At 46.9% G+C, this 25,385-nt stretch overlaps 11 non-coding genes and 2 pseudogenes across 11 annotated transcripts; all 13 read right to left on the bottom strand.

Moving 5' to 3' along the window:
- Positions 1 to 1,535: 1,535 nt before the first annotated feature.
- Positions 1,536 to 1,727, bottom strand: LOC142681884 (U2 spliceosomal RNA). The gene has a single exon (XR_012853721.1). It is a non-coding gene; the product is annotated as a U2 spliceosomal RNA (small nuclear RNA).
- Positions 1,728 to 8,574: 6,847 nt separating this feature from the next.
- Positions 8,575 to 8,765, bottom strand: LOC142681858 (U2 spliceosomal RNA). The gene has a single exon (XR_012853698.1). It is a non-coding gene; the product is annotated as a U2 spliceosomal RNA (small nuclear RNA).
- Positions 8,766 to 10,051: 1,286 nt separating this feature from the next.
- On the bottom strand, positions 10,052 to 10,242 carry LOC142681856 (U2 spliceosomal RNA). Its single transcript, XR_012853696.1, has one exon. It is a non-coding gene; the product is annotated as a U2 spliceosomal RNA (small nuclear RNA).
- A 1,286-nt stretch (positions 10,243 to 11,528) lies between these two features.
- On the bottom strand, positions 11,529 to 11,739 carry LOC142681888 (U2 spliceosomal RNA; annotated as a pseudogene).
- Positions 11,740 to 13,089: 1,350 nt separating this feature from the next.
- On the bottom strand, positions 13,090 to 13,200 carry LOC142681900 (U2 spliceosomal RNA; annotated as a pseudogene).
- A 1,294-nt stretch (positions 13,201 to 14,494) lies between these two features.
- LOC142681855 (U2 spliceosomal RNA) lies at positions 14,495 to 14,685 on the bottom strand. The gene has a single exon (XR_012853695.1). It is a non-coding gene; the product is annotated as a U2 spliceosomal RNA (small nuclear RNA).
- Positions 14,686 to 15,979: 1,294 nt separating this feature from the next.
- On the bottom strand, positions 15,980 to 16,170 carry LOC142681854 (U2 spliceosomal RNA). The gene has a single exon (XR_012853694.1). It is a non-coding gene; the product is annotated as a U2 spliceosomal RNA (small nuclear RNA).
- Positions 16,171 to 17,456: 1,286 nt separating this feature from the next.
- LOC142681853 (U2 spliceosomal RNA) lies at positions 17,457 to 17,647 on the bottom strand. The gene has a single exon (XR_012853693.1). It is a non-coding gene; the product is annotated as a U2 spliceosomal RNA (small nuclear RNA).
- Positions 17,648 to 18,941: 1,294 nt separating this feature from the next.
- On the bottom strand, positions 18,942 to 19,132 carry LOC142681852 (U2 spliceosomal RNA). The gene has a single exon (XR_012853692.1). It is a non-coding gene; the product is annotated as a U2 spliceosomal RNA (small nuclear RNA).
- A 1,294-nt stretch (positions 19,133 to 20,426) lies between these two features.
- LOC142681952 (U2 spliceosomal RNA) lies at positions 20,427 to 20,617 on the bottom strand. The gene has a single exon (XR_012853772.1). It is a non-coding gene; the product is annotated as a U2 spliceosomal RNA (small nuclear RNA).
- Positions 20,618 to 21,912: 1,295 nt separating this feature from the next.
- Positions 21,913 to 22,103, bottom strand: LOC142681951 (U2 spliceosomal RNA). Its single transcript, XR_012853771.1, has one exon. It is a non-coding gene; the product is annotated as a U2 spliceosomal RNA (small nuclear RNA).
- A 1,294-nt stretch (positions 22,104 to 23,397) lies between these two features.
- On the bottom strand, positions 23,398 to 23,588 carry LOC142681950 (U2 spliceosomal RNA). Its single transcript, XR_012853770.1, has one exon. It is a non-coding gene; the product is annotated as a U2 spliceosomal RNA (small nuclear RNA).
- A 1,356-nt stretch (positions 23,589 to 24,944) lies between these two features.
- Positions 24,945 to 25,135, bottom strand: LOC142681861 (U2 spliceosomal RNA). The gene has a single exon (XR_012853700.1). It is a non-coding gene; the product is annotated as a U2 spliceosomal RNA (small nuclear RNA).
- Positions 25,136 to 25,385: the final 250 nt, after the last annotated feature.

Genomic DNA, 25,385 nt, shown 5'->3' with positions numbered 1-25,385 from the left:
AGCCCGATAAACGCCCTCGGAACGCTCTTAGGAAAACGCCTCAAGGTCGGTTGACCTTTTGGGTAAGGCGCGATCGCAACTCGTTGTCCGGGGGCTAAGCCCACTCCCCAAATAGCAGCAAGGGGGTGAAGTCTCTCTGTGAAAAGAGACGATCCCCCAAGGCCAAGGAGCAGGGTACCCCGGACACCTCCCAACAAAACCAGATGCAGAAATACTACACCTGATCTTGCCAAAAGGCCGAGAAGCGATAACCCGAGCGGCCCTTGCCTTGCCCGAGCCTGTCCCATACTGCTGTTCACCCCTTGCAGCGATTCAGCCTACTCCTAGGCAATTCCATGGGGCCCTGCAGGCTCACACACATTTACAGCTACTAAGCGGGAGGTGAATAAAGGCCGGAGAGGAAGCCAGACAGGATTTGCTTCTTTTGCTTGCACCACAATGCAGTGCTGAAAGAGGAGGAATCTACATAAAAACGCCTTCCTGGCAACGCCCAAATGCCCTCCTGCCATGCAGATAAACACTGGCAGCGGCAGCAAGTGCATGCCCACAGCCACCCCTTGTTCCTTCACACCTTGTATCAGCTTTAATCCAGTCCTGTGCTGCCTGCTGAGCAGCACTGAACAACACTGCCTGGGCCCAGGCTTTTATCTCTGAGGCAGGCCCCATTATGATGTCAGAAAGCTGGCTCTGGAATCCTGAGGGCTCCACTATGACACGTGCAAAGTTCCGTCTGAACTTTATATAAGACTGTGAGGCTCAGTCAGTCACTCAGTGTTGCCTGAGAGGGCAACACTGCAACAGCCGGCCGCCAGGCTGTCTTTTTTTTGCACATTTATTTGCCTCCAGGAGGCCACAAGAGGGAGACAAGGGACTGCAAAATGGAAAATAGGCATCCACCAACTTTACAGACAACTTCTCTTTGCTCCTACAACCTCCATCCTTGCACAGTTTGTTATTCTTCCAGGTAACATAGTAACAAATCCAAATTGCTGCTCTCTTTGTAGGCAAGCAAGGGTTTGTTGCAACTGCAATTCTTACTTCTTCTTGAAATGTAGGGACGACAGTACATTCCATCACATCCACCTAGTGTACACAGGTAGGTCCATTGTGGCGGGTAGGCGGCTGGCTGCTTTAATGGCTGTTTGCTGTTCCCCTACTCCACTCCACTCCACTATTTGACTGTGGTGCTGCATCAATCAGTGGCTGGCTCAGGTGCAGCTCTTTAACTTACCTAGGAGGGAGGGAGGGAGGGAGGGCGGAGAGAAGACAAGGAAGGTGAATGAGCTGTTCCAATGTGAAATGCCGGAAACACAGAAACACAGAAGACACACACACACACACACACAACAAGAGGTGGCAATGTATTCATTAATTGCATTTAATAAATGAGCTCATTATCACACATGACTGTACAAATGCATTGTCCAACAGGTGTTGAAATAATGGGATTAAAAGGGGAGATCCCTTCAGAAAGACAGAAACAATGGCAAAGAGAAAAAACACTTTTGGAATCTGATTTTAGTCAACACATAAGGGAAGGGTGCACCGGTCCTGGAAATACTGCAATACCAGGTCAATGCGTGGAGTGGACAGAGCAAGCTCTATTTCCATCTCCCTGTTCTAAAAATCCATTTAATATATGGTCCCCAGATAGGGGACGTATCAGATATTAAACTGATAAGAACAGATAAGGTTTCAACAAAGTTTTTTATTGGCAAAAATAATATATTTTACAGACTTTTTTTTAAAATTGAAACCACAAGATAAAATCAACAGCATAATACATGAATATTCATACATTTAAATGAATACAAAAGTAATAATAATAAGACCATTAATACAGATGTTATAATAAAAGTACAGAACAATAGCAGGATAAAATTTATACAGGGCATAAAAGACATAAAAGAATAAAACCATTTTTATTTACAATGTTATGGTATTCCACATTTGCAAACACCACATGGATGTTGCTTCTTTTACCCCTAGCTGCTTTTTGTCCCTAAGATAATAAATATACATTTCACTTAGGGCATATTTCACACAATTTTTAACGTCAATAAAATCATGTTTAAAAAGCAGAATGTTCCTAACCTTCCAAATGGCATTCTTAAAACAGTTTAAAATGATCCAACAGACCATTTGCTGTTTAAAACTTGGGCAGTTAAAAAGACCATAAAACACGTATTCAAATTTAAGATCTTTAAGACCGCAGGCCCATTTCAGCAATGGGCCTACCTTCCTCCAAACCTCCTGTGCATATGGGCAGTTCCAAAACAGGTGCATTATCGTCTCGTCGTCACCACACCTGTCTCTCGGGCACTTGGCTCTCGCCACCAGTCCTCGCCTATGCTGGAATTCACGAGTAGGGAGGCACTGGTGAACGATTGCCCAGGCAAGGTCCTTGTGCACATTTGCCATAAATTTCCCGAAAACGTTCCGCCACACCACCTTGGACCTTGCCTGTGAGAAATTTGAAACTGCCAGTGTATCCTCCTGCCGCCTACAGGAGAGTGACACTTTTTTCTGGTCCCCCAATATGTCAGGCTCCAATTCTTGGAGACCTAGGAGCCTGACAGTTTTTTCGAGCACCGCATATTGTTTTGGGGGACACAGAAGCACAGGAGAATTCAAAGGGACACGAAACCATCGTTTAAAAATCATGCCCGTAGCGTACTTTAAAAAGTAGCTAAAAATACCATCAGAATTATACATTTTAAAACAGAAGCAAAAGTATTTAATGTAAAAGAAGTTAAAAAGGTTAGGAACATCTCTCCCGCCATTGTCCTTACATCTGTACATAAAATCACGTTTTAGTTTTTCCATTTTGGAACCCCATAAAAACATAAAACAGATCCTGGTCACTTTTTTAATATATAAAATTGTTGGAGGGAAAACCATAGCTACATAAAGCATTATGGGTAATAAAACAGATTTAATTATTAAAACTTTTCCCTCCATGGTGAGATTTCTCAAATTCCACATTAAAACCTTTTTTTCCATTTTGGCAATTACTGAATCCCAATTGGGTCTCCCATCGTTTTCTTGATTAAAAACAATTCCTAAAATTTTTATCTGATCCTGCTGCATGTTAACTCCTGGTGTCACAGAGGAATCCCATACACCAGTATAAAAACAGTCACACTTATCAACGTTTAATTTAAAACCAGAGGCTTCACAAAAAAAGCCGGTGTTCCTCAATGCCCGTCTCATAGAAGCGGCGTCTGGGCATAGGACGGTGGCGTCATCCATATAGCCTAGGATTTTTACCTGGTTCCCCCTTCCTCCAGGTATGGGCACGCCTCTGATGACTTTATCATCTCTTATTAGGGTGAACAGAGGTTCTATGGCACAAATAAAAAGGAGCGGAGACAACGGGCACCCCTGTTTCACCCCTGATAAAAGAGGAACACCTTTAGTTAAAAATCCGTTGATAGAAATTTGGCTAAAACAGGATCGATATAAAAGCTTAATACGTGTTAAAATAATTTCAGGAACAGCCATCTTTTTAAGAACCATAAAAAGATATTCATGGGAGACCCGGTCAAAAGCCTTCTCGAAATCTAAGGATAAAATAGCAAGGCTTTGACCCCTTTCTTTAAAATACCAAATGATGTCACGTAAAATATTCAGGGACTCAGTAATTGACCTCCCAGGTACCCCACATACCTGGTTTGGATGGATTAATTTATGAATAAAAGGTTTAAAACGGATTGTTATTAGTTTAGCTAAAATTTTACAATCAACGTTTAAAAGAGTAATAGGGCGCCAGTTTTTTAACTGGTCCCTCTCACCTTTTTTAAAAATTAAGGACACAATCCCCCTCCTCCAGGAAGGGGGCAGCTCTTCAGTAATAAAAACTTCCTTATACAATAAAAACATGTCATTCTTTAAAATTTCCCAAAAAGCATGATAAAATTCGATGGGCAGACCATCTTCCCCAGGAGCTTTCCCATTAGAAAAACTTTTAAAAGCAAATAAAAGTTCCTCCAAGGTAATATTACGGGATAAAACTTCCTGGTCTAAAATATCTAGCTTGGCATCAAGGGAATTAAGAACATGTTCTAAAAAGGAAGGATCAATATTTTTCTTGTTAAAAAGAGATTGGTAGAAATTAAAAGCAGAATTTAAAATGCCGACCATAGTGGTTTCTCCTTCAAGGTTTAAAATGACATCTCGTTTATCCATTACCTTTTTGAAGAAGAACCGGGAACACTTCTCGCCATCCTCGAGGTGCTTTACATGTGAATTAAAAATTATTTGTTTCCCTTTCTCTTCTATGGCATATTTTATTTCAGCTTTAAGATTTAAGATATCATCATCAACATCCATACCAATCTCCTTCAATTTAAAAAGTACATGTAAACGTTTATTAAGAACATAAAACCATTGTTTTTTCTCTTTTGCTTTCTTCTTACCTGCTCGAATAAAAAAAGCTCTGATTTTGGGTTTAATGCCCTCCCACCAGTGTAGCATAGGCTGACTGGGCGCTCTATGGGACTGCCAACACTGGTAGGTCCGCACAAACTCCTCTTTAATGATGGGGTCCTCCAGGAGTGTGGTGTTTAGTCTCCAGGGACCCCTACAAGCTTTTTGCTCTCCCTCTAGCTCCAGGTGCACTGAAAGGAGCTTGTGATCAGATAAAATATTTGTTAAAAGCAAACATTTTTTGGGAATAAAACTATTAGAAGTGAAAATAAAATCAATTCTGGAGCTCACTCTTCCATTGGACCAGGTGGGGCCTGGGTCCGCAGGCAAGAGTTCCCTCCAGCAATCTTTCAATTTAAAATCACCAATAAAATTCTTGAGCAGGTAAGAAGTACGGTCAATTTTTCGATTAAAATCCCCACCCTGCCGGTGTTCTCCATCTCGCACACAGTTAAAATCACCACCCACCAGCAGGGGGGTAGACCCAACACAAAACAATGGTAAAATCTCTAATAGTTCTGCCCTCTCCTGTTTGGTAGGAGGGGCATAAACGTTTAAAACACGAATTAAAATTCCATTAAAAAGCAAATGTATTAAAATAGCTCTGCCGGGCATGATTTCAGTCACTGTTTGGATGGAGATAAAACGACCTCGGCAGAGCAATCCAACCCCCGCAGAGCGACAGTCATTTCCACCAGACCAGACTGAGGGGCCTAGTTTCCAGTCCATCTTTAAATCTTGATATTCCAAGTCATTAGGGATTCCACATTCTTGAAGCAGGCAAAGGTCAAAGTCCACAGTCTCTAAAAATGAAAATAAAGCAGTCCTGCGGACAGGGCTCTTTAGGGACCTCACATTTAGTGAGGCGACTTTGATAGGAACCAACATAGTCTTAGTTGAGGTCAGGGTCCGAACCAGAAGAGTCGTACTCGGAGATCAGCTGCGAGTCTGGACCCCCTTTTTGAGGGGTCAATAAATCTTGGATGTTGGTAGGGTCAGAGCCAGATACGTGGGCGGCTCCAACCCCCACACTGCTCTCATCCGAACTCCGATAGGCAGCTTTCCTCCGAACTCCGGACTCCTCTTCCTCTCGCTGTCTCTTTGCAGAATGGCTCCTATCCATCTCCTCGAAGTCGCTCTCACCCATCTCTGGCCCCTGGCTGAAGATATCGCTGATGTCCTTCCTGGGCAGCTGCACAGGGGCCTGTGAGGTCCCATCACTCTTGGCAACCTTTGCCTGCTTACGGGGAGCCTTCATCGCAAGCCCCTCCACAACCGCAGTGGAGGAACTTTGCTCCGACCCCCCCGTTGACCGGAAATGGTCAAAACGAGGCTCCAATCCAGCATATTTTAGGGTTTTCTTAATGGAGCCCTCGTCTGACACAGAGTGTCTCCGCTCCATGCCCACACTCTTGGGACAGGCGTCAGGTCCTACTGCAGAACCTACGGAGCCACGACGCCTGTCGCTAACCACTGCCTCAACAGGGTCCACTGCAGGCGGAGCAGAGGACCTGTTTGCAGAGGTGCCGGTCAACTTATGTCCAGCAGAGTCAGAATTCCTCCTGCTCTGCCTGGACCCGGTGGAATCCCTATGGCCGTCCCTCGAGGCTGACATCGGTGGGCCCCCCGATGGAGCTGTGAAGGACTTTGGCCTGGACCCCTCAGTCGTCAATGCTCGTTTTGGGGCATTACCAGCGGCGTCTGCACATGTTGCAAACTGCCGCTCTGGCCCTGGTCTGGGTGGCCCAGATTTCGCTCTGCGGGGGCAATCTTTAAAAGCATGCCCAGTCATGCCGCACAGATTGCACAACACCTCGGAACTGCATTTTGCCGCTACGTGTCCAACCTGGCCACACCTGTTACACTGCACCACATGGGGCCGGTCACAATGTTCTCTGGTGTGGCCATATCTCAAGCAGTTCCGGCAGGCTATTGGCATCTGGGGGTAAAATAGGAATCCTCGATTCTTCCCAATGGCAAAGTTCTGGGGTGGGTGATGTAAGCCTCCAATGCCATTGGGATCCTGGCGGAACTTCACCCAATATTTTCTTTTGCCATTCCAGAAGCTCTGGGTGTTCAAGATTTTATGTGAGAAGCGGACCTCCCTGCAGTAACGACTGAGGAAGGTTTCAATGTCACACTCTGAGACAAATGGACTGAACATGCACATCACGAGCGGGACTTCTTCCTCCCCGTAGAGGAATAAAAAGTTCAGTCCATTTAGCCGCTCCTCACTCTGGTCCGCATCAGACAATCTTTTGTGCATGTTGTCGCAACATGCCGCGGCCGTAAAGGATACGGTGTACCGACCGCGGCTTTCCTGGTCGTTGAGACACAGGATGTCCGCCCGCTTGAGCCCCAGGAAGTCCAGCAGAATCACCTCCACAATGAAGCGAAGGTTCTTCCGCTGGCGATGGCCTTCTTCCACCTCGATGCGGACGGACTGGCGCAACCGGGTGTCCCCGGATGCAAATCCAAATGTATATGGCATTTTCAGTGCCTGGGGGCTAAGCCTGTCCCTTATAGCAGCAAGGGCTCAGATTCCACAATTAAGTGGAACCCTCCCCCAAGGCCAAGGATTAGGGTACCCCAGACACCTACGAAGCCCGATAAACGCCCTCGGAACGCTCTTAGAAAAACGCCTCAAGGCCGGTTGACCTCTTGGGTAAGGCGCGATCGCAACTCGTTGTCCGGGGGCTAAGCCCACTCCCCAAATAGCAGCAAGGGGGTGAAGTCTCTCTGTGAAAAGAGACGATCCCCCAAGGCCAAGGAGCAGGGTACCCCGGACACCTCCCAACAAAACCAGATGCAGAAATACTACACCTGATCTTGCCAAAAGGCCGAGAAGCGATAACCCGAGCGGCCCTTGCCTTGCCCGAGCCTGTCCCATACTGCTGTTCACCCCTTGCAGCGATTCAGCCTACTCCTAGGCAATTCCATGGGGCCCTGCAGGCTCACACACATTTACAGCTACTAAGCGGGAGGTGAATAAAGGCCGGAGAGGAAGCCAGACAGGATTTGCTTCTTTTGCTTGCACCACAATGCAGTGCTGAAAGAGGAGGAATCTACATAAAAACGCCTTCCTGGCAACGCCCAAATGCCCTCCTGCCATGCAGATAAACACTGGCAGCGGCAGCAAGTGCATGCCCACAGCCACCCCTTGTTCCTTCACACCTTGTATCAGCTTTAATCCAGTCCTGTGCTGCCTGCTGAGCAGCACTGAACAACACTGCCTGGGCCCAGGCTTTTATCTCTGAGGCAGGCCCCATTATGATGTCAGAAAGCTGGCTCTGGAATCCTGAGGGCTCCACTATGACACGTGCAAAGTTCCGTCTGAACTTTATATAAGACTGTGAGGCTCAGTCAGTCACTCAGTGTTGCCTGAGAGGGCAACACTGCAACAGCCGGCCGCCAGGCTGTCTTTTTTTTGCACATTTATTTGCCTCCAGGAGGCCACAAGAGGGAGACAAGGGACTGCAAAATGGAAAATAGGCATCCACCAACTTTACAGACAACTTCTCTTTGCTCCTACAACCTCCATCCTTGCACAGTTTGTTATTCTTCCAGGTAACATAGTAACAAATCCAAATTGCTGCTCTCTTTGTAGGCAAGCAAGGGTTTGTTGCAACTGCAATTCTTACTTCTTCTTGAAATGTAGGGACGACAGTACATTCCATCACATCCACCTAGTGTACACAGGTAGGTCCATTGTGGCGGGTAGGCGGCTGGCTGCTTTAATGGCTGTTTGCTGTTCCCCTACTCCACTCCACTCCACTATTTGACTGTGGTGCTGCATCAATCAGTGGCTGGCTCAGGTGCAGCTCTTTAACTTACCTAGGAGGGAGGGAGGGAGGGAGGGCGGAGAGAAGACAAGGAAGGTGAATGAGCTGTTCCAATGTGAAATGCCGGAAACACAGAAACACAGAAGACACACACACACACACACACACACACACAACAAGAGGTGGCAATGTATTCATTAATTGCATTTAATAAATGAGCTCATTATCACACATGACTGTACAAATGCATTGTCCAACAGGTGTTGAAATAATGGGATTAAAAGGGGAGATCCCTTCAGAAAGACAGAAACAATGGCAAAGAGAAAAAACACTTTTGGAATCTGATTTTAGTCAACACATAAGGGAAGGGTGCACCGGTCCTGGAAATACTGCAATACCAGGTCAATGCGTGGAGTGGACAGAGCAAGCTCTATTTCCATCTCCCTGTTCTAAAAATCCATTTAATATATGGTCCCCAGATAGGGGACGTATCAGATATTAAACTGATAAGAACAGATACTACACTTGATCTTAGCCAAAAGGCCGAGAAGCGATAACCCGAGCGGCCCTTGCCTTGCCCGAGCCTGTCCCATACTGCTGTTCACCCCTTGCAGCGATTCAGCCTACTCCTAGGCAATTCCATGGGGCCCTGCAGGCTCACACACATTTACAGCTACTAAGCGGGAGGTGAATAAAGGCCGGAGAGGAAGCCAGACAGGATTTGCTTCTTTTGCTTGCACCACAATGCAGTGCTGAAAGAGGAGGAATCTACATAAAAACGCCTTCCTGGCAACGCCCAAATGCCCTCCTGCCATGCAGATAAACACTGGCAGCGGCAGCAAGTGCATGCCCACAGCCACCCCTTGTTCCTTCACACCTTGTATCAGCTTTAATCCAGTCCTGTGCTGCCTGCTGAGCAGCACTGAACAACACTGCCTGGGCCCAGGCTTTTATCTCTGAGGCAGGCCCCATTATGATGTCAGAAAGCTGGCTCTGGAATCCTGAGGGCTCCACTATGACACGTGCAAAGTTCCGTCTGAACTTTATATAAGACTGTGAGGCTCAGTCAGTCACTCAGTGTTGCCTGAGAGGGCAACACTGCAACAGCCGGCCGCCAGGCTGTCTTTTTTTTGCACATTTATTTGCCTCCAGGAGGCCACAAGAGGGAGACAAGGGACTGCAAAATGGAAAATAGGCATCCACCAACTTTACAGACAACTTCTCTTTGCTCCTACAACCTCCATCCTTGCACAGTTTGTTATTCTTCCAGGTAACATAGTAACAAATCCAAATTGCTGCTCTCTTTGTAGGCAAGCAAGGGTTTGTTGCAACTGCAATTCTTACTTCTTCTTGAAATGTAGGGACGACAGTACATTCCATCACATCCACCTAGTGTACACAGGTAGGTCCATTGTGGCGGGTAGGCGGCTGGCTGCTTTAATGGCTGTTTGCTGTTCCCCTACTCCACTCCACTCCACTATTTGACTGTGGTGCTGCATCAATCAGTGGCTGGCTCAGGTGCAGCTCTTTAACTTACCTAGGAGGGAGGGAGGGAGGGAGGGCGGAGAGAAGACAAGGAAGGTGAATGAGCTGTTCCAATGTGAAATGCCGGAAACACAGAAACACAGAAGACACACACACACACACACACAACAAGAGGTGGCAATGTATTCATTAATTGCATTTAATAAATGAGCTCATTATCACACATGACTGTACAAATGCATTGTCCAACAGGTGTTGAAATAATGGGATTAAAAGGGGAGATCCCTTCAGAAAGACAGAAACAATGGCAAAGAGAAAAAACACTTTTGGAATCTGATTTTAGTCAACACATAAGGGAAGGGTGCACCGGTCCTGGAAATACTGCAATACCAGGTCAATGCGTGGAGTGGACAGAGCAAGCTCTATTTCCATCTCCCTGTTCTAAAAATCCATTTAATATATGGTCCCCAGATAGGGGACGTATCAGATATTAAACTGATAAGAACAGATACTACACTTGATCTTAGCCAAAAGGCCGAGAAGCGATAACCCGAGCGGCCCTTGCCTTGCCCGAGCCTGTCCCATACTGCTGTTCACCCCTTGCAGCGATTCAGCCTACTCCTAGGCAATTCCATGGGGCCCTGCAGGCTCACACACATTTACAGCTACTAAGCGGGAGGTGAATAAAGGCCGGAGAGGAAGCCAGACAGGATTTGCTTCTTTTGCTTGCACCACAATGCAGTGCTGAAAGAGGAGGAATCTACATAAAAACGCCTTCCTGGCAACGCCCAAATGCCCTCCTGCCATGCAGATAAACACTGGCAGCGGCAGCAAGTGCATGCCCACAGCCACCCCTTGTTCCTTCACACCTTGTATCAGCTTTAATCCAGTCCTGTGCTGCCTGCTGAGCAGCACTGAACAACACTGCCTGGGCCCAGGCTTTTATCTCTGAGGCAGGCCCCATTATGATGTCAGAAAGCTGGCTCTGGAATCCTGAGGGCTCCACTATGACACGTGCAAAGTTCCGTCTGAACTTTATATAAGACTGTGAGGCTCAGTCAGTCACTCAGTGTTGCCTGAGAGGGCAACACTGCAACAGCCGGCCGCCAGGCTGTCTTTTTTTTGCACATTTATTTGCCTCCAGGAGGCCACAAGAGGGAGACAAGGGACTGCAAAATGGAAAATAGGCATCCACCAACTTTACAGACAACTTCTCTTTGCTCCTACAACCTCCATCCTTGCACAGTTTGTTATTCTTCCAGGTAACATAGTAACAAATCCAAATTGCTGCTCTCTTTGTAGGCAAGCAAGGGTTTGTTGCAACTGCAATTCTTACTTCTTCTTGAAATGTAGGGACGACAGTACATTCCATCACATCCACCTAGTGTACACAGGTAGGTCCATTGTGGCGGGTAGGCGGCTGGCTGCTTTAATGGCTGTTTGCTGTTCCCCTACTCCACTCCACTCCACTATTTGACTGTGGTGCTGCATCAATCAGTGGCTGGCTCAGGTGCAGCTCTTTAACTTACCTAGGAGGGAGGGAGGGAGGGAGGGCGGAGAGAAGACAAGGAAGGTGAATGAGCTGTTCCAATGTGAAATGCCGGAAACACAGAAACACAGAAGACACACACACACACACACACAACAAGAGGTGGCAATGTATTCATTAATTGCATTTAATAAATGAGCTCATTATCACACATGACTGTACAAATGCATTGTCCAACAGGTGTTGAAATAATGGGATTAAAAGGGGAGATCCCTTCAGAAAGACAGAAACAATGGCAAAGAGAAAAAACACTTTTGGAATCTGATTTTAGTCAACACATAAGGGAAGGGTGCACCGGTCCTGGAAATACTGCAATACCAGGTCAATGCGTGGAGTGGACAGAGCAAGCTCTATTTCCATCTCCCTGTTCTAAAAATCCATTTAATATATGGTCCCCAGATAGGGGACGTATCAGATATTAAACTGATAAGAACAGATTTTTTTTTTTTTTTTTTTTTTTTTTTTTTTCCATTCAGATCACGTCTTAAAAATCATAAAATTCAAAATAAAAAAGACTTAGATCATCACAATGAAAACTGAAAACGTACAATTAATTTTTGTTTTCCTCTTTCCTTTTTTTTCCTTAAGAAATCAAAAAAACATTCCTTTTTTAACAGCAATAGTTCCTAACATATCCACTAGATGTTCCTGCAAATCATTACCATCCCACTCACAGTTTACAATGCACGTTAACCACGTTGGCACACCATACCTTTCAAGAAACCCTGGTAAATTTTCTCTTACACAGAGCCGCACCCTCCTCCGCATTTTTTCAAAATTAATTTTACTACGTAACTGCTCTACTTCTTCCAATAACCTGTCTCTTTCTGCTCTTTCCTCTTCTGAAATGACACTTTTTTTCTTTCTCTCTGCTTTTTTCCTTTTTTTCTCATCACTTTGCCCACTTCCTTCCAATTTGTGAAGCTTGCCTTCTTCCAAACTAACTTCCGCTTCCTTTCTTTTGACTATCTTCTTATTTTCCTCTTGTACCTCACGTTTGCTTTTCTTTGGGCACGATTTGAATATGTGCCCCTCCTCTCCACACATATTACATACTTTCCCTTTCTGACATTCATTATACTTATGTCCCTCTTGCAGACATTTTGTACACATTACTTTCTCACAGGCTTCTCTCTCATGACCATACTCTTTACAATTCAAACAAAACATATCCATTCCAAGAAAAAATAAATTTCCACACGCACTTCCAATCTTGAACCGCGCTGGAGGAAACAATAGGTTTCTAGATTCACCAATTCTCACAAATTTACAAAGAAATTTCCACTTCCCAGTCCAAAATCCAAAAGGGTTAAACACTTTCCCCTTTCCCACCACCTCCTCACAAAACTTATTGAGAAATAACTTAATGTCCTCTTCATCCACGTAAGGCGAAAACATTTTTACAACCACCAACTTTTTGTTTGGCACAAAATGTGGTGTTACCTTCACACCCACAAGTCTTGGGTCCCTTTTACCTTCCTTCAAGCGTTCTAAAAAGACAGCATAAATTTCTTCTGTGGCGAAGGTAACGTCAAAGCACCCTCTCCTCGGATAGTCCATCACCGCCAAAATGCATGATCTCTCCAGCTGAAAGAAATCCAACAAAAGAACCTTTGTGATGTACTCCAGATCCTTCCTTTGTCGCTCAGATTCCTCCACGAAAAACCGGACAGCATTCCTGGTACGCATATATTCGGGAATTTCCTCCATCCTGCTCCAAACGAATTCCAGCAATCTCCAAAGAATACCTTCAGTACCGAAGTACCAGGCAGGTGATCGCTCCCCGTTGCCCTGGACTAATCCTCCTCCCCAATAGCAGCAGAGGGGTGAAGTCTCTCCTAAGAGAAACGATCCCCCCAGGCCAAGGAAAAGGGTACCAGGGCACCTCCTGACCAAGAAACAAGGCAATACCCTAAAGTACTACACTTGATCTTAGCCAAAAGGCCGAGAAGCGATAACCCGAGCGGCCCTTGCCTTGCCCGAGCCTGTCCCATACTGCTGTTCACCCCTTGCAGCGATTCAGCCTACTCCTAGGCAATTCCATGGGGCCCTGCAGGCTCACACACATTTACAGCTACTAAGCGGGAGGTGAATAAAGGCCGGAGAGGAAGCCAGACAGGATTTGCTTCTTTTGCTTGCACCACAATGCAGTGCTGAAAGAGGAGGAATCTACATAAAAACGCCTTCCTGGCAACGCCCAAATGCCCTCCTGCCATGCAGATAAACACTGGCAGCGGCAGCAAGTGCATGCCCACAGCCACCCCTTGTTCCTTCACACCTTGTATCAGCTTTAATCCAGTCCTGTGCTGCCTGCTGAGCAGCACTGAACAACACTGCCTGGGCCCAGGCTTTTATCTCTGAGGCAGGCCCCATTATGATGTCAGAAAGCTGGCTCTGGAATCCTGAGGGCTCCACTATGACACGTGCAAAGTTCCGTCTGAACTTTATATAAGACTGTGAGGCTCAGTCAGTCACTCAGTGTTGCCTGAGAGGGCAACACTGCAACAGCCGGCCGCCAGGCTGTCTTTTTTTTGCACATTTATTTGCCTCCAGGAGGCCACAAGAGGGAGACAAGGGACTGCAAAATGGAAAATAGGCATCCACCAACTTTACAGACAACTTCTCTTTGCTCCTACAACCTCCATCCTTGCACAGTTTGTTATTCTTCCAGGTAACATAGTAACAAATCCAAATTGCTGCTCTCTTTGTAGGCAAGCAAGGGTTTGTTGCAACTGCAATTCTTACTTCTTCTTGAAATGTAGGGACGACAGTACATTCCATCACATCCACCTAGTGTACACAGGTAGGTCCATTGTGGCGGGTAGGCGGCTGGCTGCTTTAATGGCTGTTTGCTGTTCCCCTACTCCACTCCACTCCACTATTTGACTGTGGTGCTGCATCAATCAGTGGCTGGCTCAGGTGCAGCTCTTTAACTTACCTAGGAGGGAGGGAGGGAGGGAGGGCGGAGAGAAGACAAGGAAGGTGAATGAGCTGTTCCAATGTGAAATGCCGGAAACACAGAAACACAGAAGACACACACACACACACACACACACACACAACAAGAGGTGGCAATGTATTCATTAATTGCATTTAATAAATGAGCTCATTATCACACATGACTGTACAAATGCATTGTCCAACAGGTGTTGAAATAATGGGATTAAAAGGGGAGATCCCTTCAGAAAGACAGAAACAATGGCAAAGAGAAAAAACACTTTTGGAATCTGATTTTAGTCAACACATAAGGGAAGGGTGCACCGGTCCTGGAAATACTGCAATACCAGGTCAATGCGTGGAGTGGACAGAGCAAGCTCTATTTCCATCTCCCTGTTCTAAAAATCCATTTAATATATGGTCCCCAGATAGGGGACGTATCAGATATTAAACTGATAAGAACAGATACTACACTTGATCTTAGCCAAAAGGCCGAGAAGCGATAACCCGAGCGGCCCTTGCCTTGCCCGAGCCTGTCCCATACTGCTGTTCACCCCTTGCAGCGATTCAGCCTACTCCTAGGCAATTCCATGGGGCCCTGCAGGCTCACACACATTTACAGCTACTAAGCGGGAGGTGAATAAAGGCCGGAGAGGAAGCCAGACAGGATTTGCTTCTTTTGCTTGCACCACAATGCAGTGCTGAAAGAGGAGGAATCTACATAAAAACGCCTTCCTGGCAACGCCCAAATGCCCTCCTGCCATGCAGATAAACACTGGCAGCGGCAGCAAGTGCATGCCCACAGCCACCCCTTGTTCCTTCACACCTTGTATCAGCTTTAATCCAGTCCTGTGCTGCCTGCTGAGCAGCACTGAACAACACTGCCTGGGCCCAGGCTTTTATCTCTGAGGCAGGCCCCATTATGATGTCAGAAAGCTGGCTCTGGAATCCTGAGGGCTCCACTATGACACGTGCAAAGTTCCGTCTGAACTTTATATAAGACTGTGAGGCTCAGTCAGTCACTCAGTGTTGCCTGAGAGGGCAACACTGCAACAGCCGGCCGCCAGGCTGTCTTTTTTTTGCACATTTATTTGCCTCCAGGAGGCCACAAGAGGGAGACAAGGGACTGCAAAATGGAAAATAGGCATCCACCAACTTTACAGACAACTTCTCTTTGCTCCTACAACCTCCATCCTTGCACAGTTTGTTATTCTTCCAGGTAACATAGTAACAAATCCAAATTGCTGCTCTCTTTGTAGGCAAGCAAGGGTTTGTTGCAACTGCAATTCTTACTTCTTCTTGAAATGTAGGGACGACAGTACATTCCATCACATCCACCTAGTGTACACAGGTAGGTCCATTGTGGCGGGTAGGCGGCTGGCTGCTTTAATGGCTGTTTGCTGTTCCCCTACTCCACTCCACTCCACTATTTGACTGTGGTGCTGCATCAATCAGTGGCTGGCTCAGGTGCAGCTCTTTAACTTACCTAGGAGGGAGGGAGGGAGGGAGGGCGGAGAGAAGACAAGGAAGGTGAATGAGCTGTTCCAATGTGAAATGCCGGAAACACAGAAACACAGAAGACACACACACACACACACACACACACACAACAAGAGGTGGCAATGTATTCATTAATTGCATTTAATAAATGAGCTCATTATCACACATGACTGTACAAATGCATTGTCCAACAGGTGTTGAAATAATGGGATTAAAAGGGGAGATCCCTTCAGAAAGACAGAAACAATGGCAAAGAGAAAAAACACTTTTGGAATCTGATTTTAGTCAACACATAAGGGAAGGGTGCACCGGTCCTGGAAATACTGCAATACCAGGTCAATGCGTGGAGTGGACAGAGCAAGCTCTATTTCCATCTCCCTGTTCTAAAAATCCATTTAATATATGGTCCCCAGATAGGGGACGTATCAGATATTAAACTGATAAGAACAGATACTACACTTGATCTTAGCCAAAAGGCCGAGAAGCGATAACCCGAGCGGCCCTTGCCTTGCCCGAGCCTGTCCCATACTGCTGTTCACCCCTTGCAGCGATTCAGCCTACTCCTAGGCAATTCCATGGGGCCCTGCAGGCTCACACACATTTACAGCTACTAAGCGGGAGGTGAATAAAGGCCGGAGAGGAAGCCAGACAGGATTTGCTTCTTTTGCTTGCACCACAATGCAGTGCTGAAAGAGGAGGAATCTACATAAAAACGCCTTCCTGGCAACGCCCAAATGCCCTCCTGCCATGCAGATAAACACTGGCAGCGGCAGCAAGTGCATGCCCACAGCCACCCCTTGTTCCTTCACACCTTGTATCAGCTTTAATCCAGTCCTGTGCTGCCTGCTGAGCAGCACTGAACAACACTGCCTGGGCCCAGGCTTTTATCTCTGAGGCAGGCCCCATTATGATGTCAGAAAGCTGGCTCTGGAATCCTGAGGGCTCCACTATGACACGTGCAAAGTTCCGTCTGAACTTTATATAAGACTGTGAGGCTCAGTCAGTCACTCAGTGTTGCCTGAGAGGGCAACACTGCAACAGCCGGCCGCCAGGCTGTCTTTTTTTTGCACATTTATTTGCCTCCAGGAGGCCACAAGAGGGAGACAAGGGACTGCAAAATGGAAAATAGGCATCCACCAACTTTACAGACAACTTCTCTTTGCTCCTACAACCTCCATCCTTGCACAGTTTGTTATTCTTCCAGGTAACATAGTAACAAATCCAAATTGCTGCTCTCTTTGTAGGCAAGCAAGGGTTTGTTGCAACTGCAATTCTTACTTCTTCTTGAAATGTAGGGACGACAGTACATTCCATCACATCCACCTAGTGTACACAGGTAGGTCCATTGTGGCGGGTAGGCGGCTGGCTGCTTTAATGGCTGTTTGCTGTTCCCCTACTCCACTCCACTCCACTATTTGACTGTGGTGCTGCATCAATCAGTGGCTGGCTCAGGTGCAGCTCTTTAACTTACCTAGGAGGGAGGGAGGGAGGGAGGGCGGAGAGAAGACAAGGAAGGTGAATGAGCTGTTCCAATGTGAAATGCCGGAAACACAGAAACACAGAAGACACACACACACACACACACAACAAGAGGTGGCAATGTATTCATTAATTGCATTTAATAAATGAGCTCATTATCACACATGACTGTACAAATGCATTGTCCAACAGGTGTTGAAATAATGGGATTAAAAGGGGAGATCCCTTCAGAAAGACAGAAACAATGGCAAAGAGAAAAAACACTTTTGGAATCTGATTTTAGTCAACACATAAGGGAAGGGTGCACCGGTCCTGGAAATACTGCAATACCAGGTCAATGCGTGGAGTGGACAGAGCAAGCTCTATTTCCATCTCCCTGTTCTAAAAATCCATTTAATATATGGTCCCCAGATAGGGGACGTATCAGATATTAAACTGATAAGAACAGATACTACACTTGATCTTAGCCAAAAGGCCGAGAAGCGATAACCCGAGCGGCCCTTGCCTTGCCCGAGCCTGTCCCATACTGCTGTTCACCCCTTGCAGCGATTCAGCCTACTCCTAGGCAATTCCATGGGGCCCTGCAGGCTCACACACATTTACAGCTACTAAGCGGGAGGTGAATAAAGGCCGGAGAGGAAGCCAGACAGGATTTGCTTCTTTTGCTTGCACCACAATGCAGTGCTGAAAGAGGAGGAATCTACATAAAAACGCCTTCCTGGCAACGCCCAAATGCCCTCCTGCCATGCAGATAAACACTGGCAGCGGCAGCAAGTGCATGCCCACAGCCACCCCTTGTTCCTTCACACCTTGTATCAGCTTTAATCCAGTCCTGTGCTGCCTGCTGAGCAGCACTGAACAACACTGCCTGGGCCCAGGCTTTTATCTCTGAGGCAGGCCCCATTATGATGTCAGAAAGCTGGCTCTGGAATCCTGAGGGCTCCACTATGACACGTGCAAAGTTCCGTCTGAACTTTATATAAGACTGTGAGGCTCAGTCAGTCACTCAGTGTTGCCTGAGAGGGCAACACTGCAACAGCCGGCCGCCAGGCTGTCTTTTTTTTGCACATTTATTTGCCTCCAGGAGGCCACAAGAGGGAGACAAGGGACTGCAAAATGGAAAATAGGCATCCACCAACTTTACAGACAACTTCTCTTTGCTCCTACAACCTCCATCCTTGCACAGTTTGTTATTCTTCCAGGTAACATAGTAACAAATCCAAATTGCTGCTCTCTTTGTAGGCAAGCAAGGGTTTGTTGCAACTGCAATTCTTACTTCTTCTTGAAATGTAGGGACGACAGTACATTCCATCACATCCACCTAGTGTACACAGGTAGGTCCATTGTGGCGGGTAGGCGGCTGGCTGCTTTAATGGCTGTTTGCTGTTCCCCTACTCCACTCCACTCCACTATTTGACTGTGGTGCTGCATCAATCAGTGGCTGGCTCAGGTGCAGCTCTTTAACTTACCTAGGAGGGAGGGAGGGAGGGAGGGCGGAGAGAAGACAAGGAAGGTGAATGAGCTGTTCCAATGTGAAATGCCGGAAACACAGAAACACAGAAGACACACACACACACACACACACACACACAACAAGAGGTGGCAATGTATTCATTAATTGCATTTAATAAATGAGCTCATTATCACACATGACTGTACAAATGCATTGTCCAACAGGTGTTGAAATAATGGGATTAAAAGGGGAGATCCCTTCAGAAAGACAGAAACAATGGCAAAGAGAAAAAACACTTTTGGAATCTGATTTTAGTCAACACATAAGGGAAGGGTGCACCGGTCCTGGAAATACTGCAATACCAGGTCAATGCGTGGAGTGGACAGAGCAAGCTCTATTTCCATCTCCCTGTTCTAAAAATCCATTTAATATATGGTCCCCAGATAGGGGACGTATCAGATATTAAACTGATAAGAACAGATACTACACTTGATCTTAGCCAAAAGGCCGAGAAGCGATAACCCGAGCGGCCCTTGCCTTGCCCGAGCCTGTCCCATACTGCTGTTCACCCCTTGCAGCGATTCAGCCTACTCCTAGGCAATTCCATGGGGCCCTGCAGGCTCACACACATTTACAGCTACTAAGCGGGAGGTGAATAAAGGCCGGAGAGGAAGCCAGACAGGATTTGCTTCTTTTGCTTGCACCACAATGCAGTGCTGAAAGAGGAGGAATCTACATAAAAACGCCTTCCTGGCAACGCCCAAATGCCCTCCTGCCATGCAGATAAACACTGGCAGCGGCAGCAAGTGCATGCCCACAGCCACCCCTTGTTCCTTCACACCTTGTATCAGCTTTAATCCAGTCCTGTGCTGCCTGCTGAGCAGCACTGAACAACACTGCCTGGGCCCAGGCTTTTATCTCTGAGGCAGGCCCCATTATGATGTCAGAAAGCTGGCTCTGGAATCCTGAGGGCTCCACTATGACACGTGCAAAGTTCCGTCTGAACTTTATATAAGACTGTGAGGCTCAGTCAGTCACTCAGTGTTGCCTGAGAGGGCAACACTGCAACAGCCGGCCGCCAGGCTGTCTTTTTTTTGCACATTTATTTGCCTCCAGGAGGCCACAAGAGGGAGACAAGGGACTGCAAAATGGAAAATAGGCATCCACCAACTTTACAGACAACTTCTCTTTGCTCCTACAACCTCCATCCTTGCACAGTTTGTTATTCTTCCAGGTAACATAGTAACAAATCCAAATTGCTGCTCTCTTTGTAGGCAAGCAAGGGTTTGTTGCAACTGCAATTCTTACTTCTTCTTGAAATGTAGGGACGACAGTACATTCCATCACATCCACCTAGTGTACACAGGTAGGTCCATTGTGGCGGGTAGGCGGCTGGCTGCTTTAATGGCTGTTTGCTGTTCCCCTACTCCACTCCACTCCACTATTTGACTGTGGTGCTGCATCAATCAGTGGCTGGCTCAGGTGCAGCTCTTTAACTTACCTAGGAGGGAGGGAGGGAGGGAGGGCGGAGAGAAGACAAGGAAGGTGAATGAGCTGTTCCAATGTGAAATGCCGGAAACACAGAAACACAGAAGACACACACACACACACACACACACACACAACAAGAGGTGGCAATGTATTCATTAATTGCATTTAATAAATGAGCTCATTATCACACATGACTGTACAAATGCATTGTCCAACAGGTGTTGAAATAATGGGATTAAAAGGGGAGATCCCTTCAGAAAGACAGAAACAATGGCAAAGAGAAAAAACACTTTTGGAATCTGATTTTAGTCAACACATAAGGGAAGGGTGCACCGGTCCTGGAAATACTGCAATACCAGGTCAATGCGTGGAGTGGACAGAGCAAGCTCTATTTCCATCTCCCTGTTCTAAAAATCCATTTAATATATGGTCCCCAGATAGGGGACGTATCAGATATTAAACTGATAAGAACAGATACTACACTTGATCTTAGCCAAAAGGCCGAGAAGCGATAACCCGAGCGGCCCTTGCCTTGCCCGAGCCTGTCCCATACTGCTGTTCACCCCTTGCAGCGATTCAGCCTACTCCTAGGCAATTCCATGGGGCCCTGCAGGCTCACACACATTTACAGCTACTAAGCGGGAGGTGAATAAAGGCCGGAGAGGAAGCCAGACAGGATTTGCTTCTTTTGCTTGCACCACAATGCAGTGCTGAAAGAGGAGGAATCTACATAAAAACGCCTTCCTGGCAACGCCCAAATGCCCTCCTGCCATGCAGATAAACACTGGCAGCGGCAGCAAGTGCATGCCCACAGCCACCCCTTGTTCCTTCACACCTTGTATCAGCTTTAATCCAGTCCTGTGCTGCCTGCTGAGCAGCACTGAACAACACTGCCTGGGCCCAGGCTTTTATCTCTGAGGCAGGCCCCATTATGATGTCAGAAAGCTGGCTCTGGAATCCTGAGGGCTCCACTATGACACGTGCAAAGTTCCGTCTGAACTTTATATAAGACTGTGAGGCTCAGTCAGTCACTCAGTGTTGCCTGAGAGGGCAACACTGCAACAGCCGGCCGCCAGGCTGTCTTTTTTTTGCACATTTATTTGCCTCCAGGAGGCCACAAGAGGGAGACAAGGGACTGCAAAATGGAAAATAGGCATCCACCAACTTTACAGACAACTTCTCTTTGCTCCTACAACCTCCATCCTTGCACAGTTTGTTATTCTTCCAGGTAACATAGTAACAAATCCAAATTGCTGCTCTCTTTGTAGGCAAGCAAGGGTTTGTTGCAACTGCAATTCTTACTTCTTCTTGAAATGTAGGGACGACAGTACATTCCATCACATCCACCTAGTGTACACAGGTAGGTCCATTGTGGCGGGTAGGCGGCTGGCTGCTTTAATGGCTGTTTGCTGTTCCCCTACTCCACTCCACTCCACTATTTGACTGTGGTGCTGCATCAATCAGTGGCTGGCTCAGGTGCAGCTCTTTAACTTACCTAGGAGGGAGGGAGGGAGGGAGGGCGGAGAGAAGACAAGGAAGGTGAATGAGCTGTTCCAATGTGAAATGCCGGAAACACAGAAACACAGAAGACACACACACACACACACACACACACACAACAAGAGGTGGCAATGTATTCATTAATTGCATTTAATAAATGAGCTCATTATCACACATGACTGTACAAATGCATTGTCCAACAGGTGTTGAAATAATGGGATTAAAAGGGGAGATCCCTTCAGAAAGACAGAAACAATGGCAAAGAGAAGAAAACACTTTTGGAATCTGATTTTAGTCAACACATAAGGGAAGGGTGCACCGGTCCTGGAAATACTGCAATACCAGGTCAATGCGTGGAGTGGACAGAGCAAGCTCTATTTCCATCTCCCTGTTCTAAAAATCCATTTAATATATGGTCCCCAGATAGGGGACGTATCAGATATTAAACTGATAAGAACAGATACTACACTTGATCTTAGCCAAAAGGCCGAGAAGCGATAACCCGAGCGGCCCTTGCCTTGCCGAGCCTGTCCCATACTGCTGTTCACCCCTTGCAGCGATTCAGCCTACTCCTAGGCAATTCCATGGGGCCCTGCAGGCTCACACACATTTACAGCTACTAAGCGGGAGGTGAATAAAGGCCGGAGAGGAAGCCAGACAGGATTTGCTTCTTTTGCTTGCACCACAATGCAGTGCTGAAAGAGGAGGAATCTACATAAAAACGCCTTCCTGGCAACGCCCAAATGCCCTCCTGCCATGCAGATAAACACTGGCAGCGGCAGCAAGTGCATGCCCACAGCCACCCCTTGTTCCTTCACACCTTGTATCAGCTTTAATCCAGTCCTGTGCTGCCTGCTGAGCAGCACTGAACAACACTGCCTGGGCCCAGGCTTTTATCTCTGAGGCAGGCCCCATTATGATGTCAGAAAGCTGGCTCTGGAATCCTGAGGGCTCCACTATGACACGTGCAAAGTTCCGTCTGAACTTTATATAAGACTGTGAGGCTCAGTCAGTCACTCAGTGTTGCCTGAGAGGGCAACACTGCAACAGCCGGCCGCCAGGCTGTCTTTTTTTTGCACATTTATTTGCCTCCAGGAGGCCACAAGAGGGAGACAAGGGACTGCAAAATGGAAAATAGGCATCCACCAACTTTACAGACAACTTCTCTTTGCTCCTACAACCTCCATCCTTGCACAGTTTGTTATTCTTCCAGGTAACATAGTAACAAATCCAAATTGCTGCTCTCTTTGTAGGCAAGCAAGGGTTTGTTGCAACTGCAATTCTTACTTCTTCTTGAAATGTAGGGACGACAGTACATTCCATCACATCCACCTAGTGTACACAGGTAGGTCCATTGTGGCGGGTAGGCGGCTGGCTGCTTTAATGGCTGTTTTGCTGTTCCCCTACTCCACTCCACTCCACTATTTGACTGTGGTGCTGCATCAATCAGTGGCTGGCTCAGGTGCAGCTCTTTAACTTACCTAGGAGGGAGGGAGGGAGGGAGGGCGGAGAGAAGACAAGGAAGGTGAATGAGCTGTTCCAATGTGAAATGCCGGAAACACAGAAACACAGAAGACACACACACACACACACACACACACACAACAAGAGGTGGCAATGTATTCATTAATTGCATTTAATAAATGAGCTCATTATCACACATGACTGTACAAATGCATTGTCCAACAGGTGTTGAAATAATGGGATTAAAAGGGGAGATCCCTTCAGAAAGACAGAAACAATGGCAAAGAGAAAAAACACTTTTGGAATCTGATTTTAGTCAACACATAAGGGAAGGGTGCACCGGTCCTGGAAATACTGCAATACCAGGTCAATGCGTGGAGTGGACAGAGCAAGCTCTATTTCCATCTCCCTGTTCTAAAAATCCATTTAATATATGGTCCCCAGATAGGGGACGTATCAGATATTAAACTGATAAGAACAGATACTACACTTGATCTTAGCCAAAAGGCCGAGAAGCGATAACCCGAGCGGCCCTTGCCTTGCCCGAGCCTGTCCCATACTGCTGTTCACCCCTTGCAGCGATTGATTCAGCCTACTCCTAGGCAATTCCATGGGGCCCTGCAGGCTCACACACATTTACAGCTACTAAGCGGGAGGGAGGTGAATAAAGGCCGGAGAGGAAGCTACACAGGATTTGCTTCTTTTGCTTGCACCACAATGCAGTGCTGAAAGAGGAGGAATCTACATAAAAACGCCTTCCTGGCAACGCCCAAATGCCCTCCTGCCATGCAGATAAACACTGGCAGCGGCAGCAAGTGCATGCCCACAGCCACCCCTTGTTCCTTCACACCTTGTATCAGCTGTAATCCAGTCCAGTCCGGTGCTGCCTGCTGAGCAGCACTGACCAACACTGCCTGGGCCCAGGCTTTTATCTATCTCTGAGGCAGGCCCCATTATGATGTCAGAAAGCTGGCTCTGGAATCCTGAGGGCTCCACTATGACACGTGCAAAGTTCCGTCTGAACTTTATATAAGACGGTGAGGCTCAGTCAGTCACTCAGTGTTGCCTGAGAGGGCAACACTGCAACAGCCGGCCGCCAGGCTGTCTTTTTTTTGCACATTTATTTGCCTCCAGGAGGCCACAAGAGGGAGACAAGGGACTGCAAAATGGAAAATAGGCATCCACCAACTTTACAGACAACTTCTCTTTGCTCCTACAACCTCCATCCTTGCACAGTTTGTTATTCTTCCAGGTAACATAGTAACAAATCCAAATTGCTGCTCTCTTTGTAGGCAAGCAAGGGTTTGTTGCAACTGCAATTCTTACTTCTTCTTGGAAATGTAGGGACGACAGTACATTCCATCACATCCATCTAGTGTACACAGGTAGGTCCATTGTGGCGGGCGGGCTGCTTTAATGGCTGTTTGCTGTTCCCCCTACTCCACTCCACTATTTGACTGTGGTGCTGCATCAATCAATCAGTGGCTGGCTCAGGTGCAGCTCTTTAACCTACCTAAAAGGGAGGGCGGAGAGAAGACAAGGAAGGTGAATGAGCTGTTCCAATGTGAAATGCCGGAAACACAGAAACACAGAAGACACACACACACACACACACACACACACACACACACACACACACACACACACACACACACACACACACACACACACACACACACACACACAACAAGAGGTGGCAATGTATTAATTAATTGCATTTAATAAATGAGCTCATTATCACACATGACTGTACAAATGCATTGTCCAACAGGTGTTGAAATAATGGGATTAAAAGGGGAGATCCCATCAGAAAGACAAAAACAATAGCAAACACAAATAGCACTTTTGGAATCTGATTTTAGTCAACACATAAGGGAAGGGTTGCACCGGTCCTGGAAATACTGCAATACCAGGTCAATGCGTGGAGTGGACAGAGCAAGCTCTATTTCCATCTCCCTGTTCTAAAAATCCATTTAATATATGGTCCCCAGATAGGGGACGTATCAGATATTAAACTGATAAGAACAGATACTACACTTGATCTTAGCCAAAAGGCCGAGAAGCGATAACCCGAATGGGCCGGCCGTTGACCGAGCCTGCCTAATACTGCTGTTCACCCCTTGCAGCGATTGATTCAGCCTACTCCTAGGCAATTCCATGGGGCCCTGCAGGCTCACACACATTTACAGCTACTAAGCGGGAGGGAGGTGAATAAAGGCCGGAGAGGAAGCTACACAGGATTTGCTTCTTTTGCTTGCACCACAATGCAGTGCTGAAAGAGGAGGAATCTACATAAAAACGCCTTCCTGGCAACGCC

The sequence above is a fragment of the Rhinoderma darwinii genome, assembly GCF_050947455.1.
Source record: "Rhinoderma darwinii isolate aRhiDar2 chromosome 2 unlocalized genomic scaffold, aRhiDar2.hap1 SUPER_2_unloc_60, whole genome shotgun sequence".
NCBI lineage: Eukaryota > Metazoa > Chordata > Amphibia > Anura > Rhinodermatidae > Rhinoderma > Rhinoderma darwinii.
This window is presented reverse-complemented; position numbering and strand designations above follow the sequence as displayed.